The following is a 6,280-nucleotide window of genomic DNA, read 5'->3' as shown; positions in this document are numbered from 1 at the left end:
GGCCACACAATAGTCTCAAGTTATGGTCCCAACCTTTTGCATTTATCACCTCTAGAACTTTCTTATCTATGCTCCCCTTTGTGACTGACATTTGGCTACATTCAGTTTTTCAAATGTACTCCATTTCCCTGTGTTTGCACAGTAGCCCCTCATTGGAACACTAGCTCACGCGTGTCCAGCACACTCATTCATCAGGCTAATTATCATTGATTTTGGGTTCTCAGTGGAGATAATGGAACTCGGTCTCTCTGGGAAGCTATAGTAGCTGCTTTTCCTGTTCTTGTGATAAATACCCAGACAAAACCAACCTCAGGAAAGAAGGGTTTATTTGGTTCATGGCTTGATGATTCAGCCTTGTAGAAGAGAGGGTGTGCCATCAGGAGCGAAAAGCAGCTGGTCGGTCATATTGTGTCTGCAGTCAAAGCACAGAACAGTGAATGTTAGTGCGCCTTCCTCTTTCTCCCTTACAGGATCAAAGTGGAAATCTCTGGTTTCTTTGGAAACGTAGTTGTATTGTGTGGTGTTTTTCTGCAAGCTGTCTTGTGAGAGGATGTTTTGCTGAAGCAGACACATGGGAGGGCATGTGATGTTTTTGCTGGAGTAGATGCTTGAGCGAGGGTGTGGTGTTTGTGAAGAATATAAATATAACTCAGACAATGAGAGGAAGCTTTTGCATTGCTATGCCTTGAAATGCTTTCCTGGTCTTCACTGGTCTTCATTGGTCTTCAGTGGTCTTCACTGGTCTTCAGTGGCCTTCACTAGTCTTTGCTGCTCTTCACATCATAGAGAGAAACACGACAAAGAACTTCTTGTGGTATTCCAGCTGTTTCTCGCTGCTTCTGCAGATTCATACCTAGTTAGCGGACCATTACGGTTAAGCAGATCTAGCTGCTGCTACTGATTCATGTTTGCCATTGGACTGAACTACTCTTATCCTGACAACAAAATTGCAATCACCCCCAAAGAACTACATCTAAACAGGTCCATAGCCCCCTTGCCCTATTAAACATCTATACCCTGCTTTTGGTCAGTGGGCTAGAAGGGAGGTTGAAGCATTTCAAAACCTTGAATAAAATAAGTTTTCAAAACTCTAAGCCTACGCAGGATCCTAGCTCAGGGAAAGGTGCCGGTCATAGTGGGTGGCTCTTCCCACATCATTTAACCTAATTTAGAACATTGTCTGCAGTCATCCCAGAGGATCCCTAGGTAATTCTAGATCTGTCAAGTTTGTAATCAATATTCACCATCACAGAAGCCTGCTCCAAGGTGAAATCCAGTGTCCCTGTACTCACCCTTCCAGGATGAAATCTGCTACAGTATTTACTTTCGAAAGAAATTGGACCATTTTTATGAAAATAAAAATGAAGAAAAATTGAGGAGAACTTTGGGCCTATTTCTGTGGTTTTCTCTGACTCCAAGGCTTTGCTTGGGGGTAGGCAAGTTGTTTGCCACAACGAGCCATTTAGTAAGTGGTTGAATTCCTTCATTTAAGGCCTAGCTTCACTGCTCCCTAGCTGAGAGACCTTAGACCATGATTACTCTTCTAATTCCCCGTTTCCTTAGCTACATGATGAGATCTTTTTGTTAGCTGTCCATACTGGATGACATTAGTTTCCTACTCAACATCACAACTATTCCTAGTTCCTACCTACAGTGGAATGCCACTGAAAAAGTCATCCTACCATAATGTAAGGACATTGTTAAGAAAATCTTGATCTCCTCTACTTTCTCGGGGTGGGGGGGGGAAGTTGTCATGAAGAATGTCACTACTGAGACTGTATAAGCTATCATGCCACCATGAAGAAAACCAACTCAAAGATAAACTCGTACAGCATATCTGAACAAAAGAACACAAATCATCCAGGTCTTAAACCGTGTCAGATGATAAATATATAATCTTGTTCCTGTTCAAGTTATAAATTCTTATTTTTTTTTAAGTTATAGATTCTTATACTACCAGAGACAAGGCATATCAATCATCCTTAACTGATGGTTTCTAGTTGTAGATATAAACACTATCTTAGGTAATACAATCCTGTGGAGAACTAAGAATTTGAAGTGACCCTGGCTCACGGGAAGCCCCAGGTACATGGTCATCATTATTAACCAGGGGACTCTTCCAGGTCAGTGATGAGGTTGTCCTGTATGTGACTCAGGCTAATGCACATAACTGTGGAGAATAAATTCCTAAAGGAAAGAGACCTTATCTGAGGGATAATTCCTTAATTTCTACCATCATCCAGCCCAACACCAAAGACTCCATGATGAATAATCAGAATAGTACTGTTACTATCACATTGCAAACACAGCCGATCTGTACCTATCAGATGGTACCAGAATACCTCTTAAACTACACTTGTTTATTAAAAGAATAATTTTAGGCAAACTAAAATCAGACACTTTAAAGTGCCAACCAGAACCAGTTGCACATGGTTGCCATGAGTGGCCCAATCATCTAAACTGTTTGATTTATTTGGAGGATGTTAATTTACATTTGTTCTTTTCATTCATCACTATCCATTTATTACCAAACATTATGACTGTGAACTATACATTCCACCTTACATATGGGCCACATAGCTTTCTTGGATACCTAATTAACAAGGATTTCTCCCCCTAGACTGTAATTATAACAAAATATGGTACATTTAGCTTGATTTTCTAGTTAATGCTTGAAGGTGCATAGAAAATGCAGCTCCGTGGCTCAGAGAAGGGGAAAGCTGCCATGTATATGCTCATTCTCAAGAGAAGGTCTGGGAAACAGATGTTCTGAGAAGCAAAGGCGAGGGGAGACTCATGCAAAAGTCTCTATGAAATGATATCGATGATTAAAGGCCAGGATGTTCATTAATAGATGGAAGGAATAGGAGCGGGAACTCGAACAGTTATCAAAGAACATAAAAGACACTGCTCTTGGCTTGGCAATCTGCTGTCCTCTGGCTCGTTGGCCATCCTTCTTTCTCCTTTGTGTACCCCAGCAGGTGACAGGCAACCTCTGAGAAAGGCTAAATAAGAAAGAACTTTCTCCTGTGGGTAGAAAACAACATGGAAAACATTGAAAACTGCAGTGTGGCTGACTGTGGATGTACGGGATGGTTTGTGTTCGATTGTTTCATGAAGTTATGCAGAAAAGACTGGGAGAGACTCCCCAAATCAAGTGCTACCCAGCAAACCTCCAAAATGCCTTCTTCCCTCATTCCCTCATGCAGTCAGTTCTTGTCCCCTGCCATTGGTCAAAACCAGCCATGATCACTGCTCTTCATTTGTGTGGACAGAAACTACACTTTAAGTTTTTCGAGTTCGTTCATTTAAACATAGATGTGTACAATCCACCTTGGAATATATTTCCCTTCTATTATCACATTAATGTGGCTTATGAGAGTTGAAGTGCAGCTCAGTGGTAGAGCACTTGCCTACCATGAACAATGGCCTTGGGTTTAACCCCTAATACTGCAAAACAGAGCATAAGGGTTGGAGCTAACACAGAGACTGCCAGACATAGCAGCACACAACTATAACCACAGCATTTCAGAGGCTGAGGCGGGAGGATCAAGAGTCCAGCTAGGACCATTAGGTCACATGAAATAAGGCAGTCTTAGATATGTGCTATCCAAATTTTAATGTATATAAAATGTTATGTTATATGTTATGAAAGTAGAAAGGGGACTGGGTGGAGGAGGCTTAAGGGAAGGAGGGACTATGGAGGATAATAGAATATATATGACATGAGAGCAGGTAGGTCTGATAGACAGGAAGAAGGGACAGAGAGGCATCAGGAGTAATAAAATAAGTGTAATGCACATTTATGAAAATGTCACAGCGAAACCTATCCCTATTTATTGCTTTGTATGCTACCTGAAAACATAAACTAAAAATTGAATTAAAAGAAAGAGAGAGAGAAAAAAAAGTATTATCTTACCTAACTGGGGAATCCCAATTAAGCCTTGCTTCAGGTAGTGTATGTGTGTGTGTGTGTGTGTGTGTGTGCGCGTGCGCACACGCGCGCACGCCCCAACAGAGGCAGCAGGAATCAGGCCTCCCTCCATTTCTTGGCCTTCCTTTTGCAGTCAGCTCTTGACATTACAAGACAAATATCTGGTTTCCATTCTTATACTCTCACACTGGACTCTCACAGCTTCCATGGCCAGAGAGAGGAATTTATGACCAGACACTAGCAAAAGACTTCCAGGCTTGTATGTTACTGAATTCATCCAAAGTGCTGAATTACAGGGCTGTGGTACAACAGGCAATGAGTGCTCTCTCTCTCGCTCTCTCTCTCTCTCTCTATATATATATATATATATATATATATATATATATATATATATATATCCCTATCTCTGTCTCTGTTTCTTTTCCTAAGTTTAAAGGAGGTGAAAATTATACCTCCAACACCATGTGATAAAAACGGAGTAAAGACTTCCTAAAGGAAAGATGAATGAGGGAAAAGAGAAAGGCAAGCTAAGCAGGAGACAGCAGTGCTTCCTTCACTTAGGCTGTTTGTTCCCAACGGGTGACCTCTCACATCTCAGACGCTCAATGGCATGGGGCACTTTGGAGGGTAGGAGATAAGTGAATAGCGAGTCCTTTGTAACTAGCCACATACACATGTGGATGTGTGCTCACAGCCAGGGAGCTCAGTCCAGTCCTCGTGGTCGGCTTTCCCCCTTTGGGTTCTGAAAGAGGAAAACTAGCACTCAGACTGCACAGGACAAGGGATGGATAAAAGCCTCCGTCTGTGGAGAAGAAAGGTGCTTCCTAGTCTTTGGGCTGACCTGTGGCACCCAGTCTGTGACTTCGATGGTTTTAATTAGAACCAACAGCCAATAAGCCAAATTACTTACCTGTAAATAAAATAAGAACTGATGTTTTCACAGTGGGCATCATGACAGTCACTATCCTCCAGAGCTGCCATACTGGAACAAAATTCACACTGATCTCTTGAGCGTCTAATACATGTTTAGTAGAAAAAAAAAAAACATGCAAACTGCATTAATCTAATCAAACGGATGCAGAGGAAACACATGCAGGGATAAAAGAGAAAAGGAAAAGTGACCGTGGTCCCATACCCTAGTCATACACCACCTCCCTGTGTCCCTCCATCAATAGAACTCAGGCTAATCGGATCATCCACAGTGGAGTGACTTAAAATAATTGTCAGTTGCCTGCTCTGTGGGCCTATTTTCTCACTTGGTTCACAGCAAATAAGGATTCTGAGAAGACAAAAAATATATAATTTTTTTTCTATTAGCTCTGACTCCAAATATAAACATCAACTTTTTTGTTCTCTTTTTCCTCTTTTTTGACATCAGTTTGAAGGGGTAGAGGTACGTGGGGCAGGAGGCTAGTAAAACCCATTGTATTTCAATTGCAGCTTATAATGCATTGCTAATTTGACTTGCAAATGAGGAAAGCTAAGAATGATCGGGTGCTCCATCTGCCCCAGTGTCTTCAGAGGACGCGTAAATTAAGAAGCAGAAACTGGAAAAAGAAAATTGGCAAAGGTACATTTTTCTACTTCAACTTTCTAAGATTATACACTGTCCAAAGACCCCACAGAGAACTCTCAAAACAACAAAATTGCAGAAATATCAAACCATTCCTGTCTGTTCAGCCACGGCTGCTGGGTAGTAGATGGTATTCACCTGGGGTAGTGAAGTGTCAGTAACTCTGGAATCACAGAGTTCGCGATGAACCAAGGCCCAACGTGGAGCCATTGGTGAGGCTGCAGCTGGCAACGTTTGTCTGTGGAATTCAGCTTCCCCTATCACGTGTCTTTCCCCAGCATTACTATCTTTTAAGAAATAAGAACAAGAGCTGAGCCAAAGTCAGGTTGGGTCTGCCATAAATAACTTCGTGTTCAAGGCGATTTATGTAGCAGCCTAGGGAGCTAGCCAAGAGGCTGGCACACACGCCACCGCGCATGGCCCAGTGGGGAGCGTTCTGCATGAAGAATGTGGCTGTTGGCACAAGTTTGCTTTCTACCTGGACCAGCCTGAATCACTGTCTCCTTGCCAGGAAACCTAGCGGACCATTGGGAGTCCTTTAAGAGAAAAGCCATATATTTCATGTGACTTGTGAATGGAAAGATGGATGCTGTCAGCAAGCTGTTTCGCTGCCAGATTGGGCATAAGAGGAGCATAATGGGAATTTAGATTATACAGAAAGACCTTTTTTCATGGACCTCATTTAGTAATAGCTAACAATAACGATAGCTTCCAGTATTGTATGCCTATAATGGGCCAAGAAGGATGCTGGCTTGCATTTACAGACTACAGAT

The 6,280-nt window shown here is 42.1% G+C and overlaps 1 long non-coding RNA gene across 2 annotated transcripts; it reads right to left on the bottom strand.

Annotated features, from left to right (window-relative positions):
* Positions 1-311: 311 nt before the first annotated feature.
* Positions 312-5,747, bottom strand: Gm4872 (predicted gene 4872). Of its 2 annotated transcripts, none has more exons than NR_073372.1 (3): positions 5,070-5,109; positions 4,845-4,949; positions 312-853 (listed from the first exon to the last, which is right to left on the bottom strand). It is a non-coding gene; the product is annotated as a predicted gene 4872 (long non-coding RNA). The 2 variants fall into 2 exon arrangements; NR_073371.1 differs by lacking the exons at positions 312-853; positions 5,070-5,109 and adding exons at positions 1,936-3,027; positions 5,646-5,747.
* Positions 5,748-6,280: the final 533 nt, after the last annotated feature.

Source organism: Mus musculus, chromosome 6 (genome assembly GCF_000001635.26).
Source record: "Mus musculus strain C57BL/6J chromosome 6, GRCm38.p6 C57BL/6J".
Classification (NCBI taxonomy): domain Eukaryota; kingdom Metazoa; phylum Chordata; class Mammalia; order Rodentia; family Muridae; genus Mus; species Mus musculus.
This window is presented reverse-complemented; position numbering and strand designations above follow the sequence as displayed.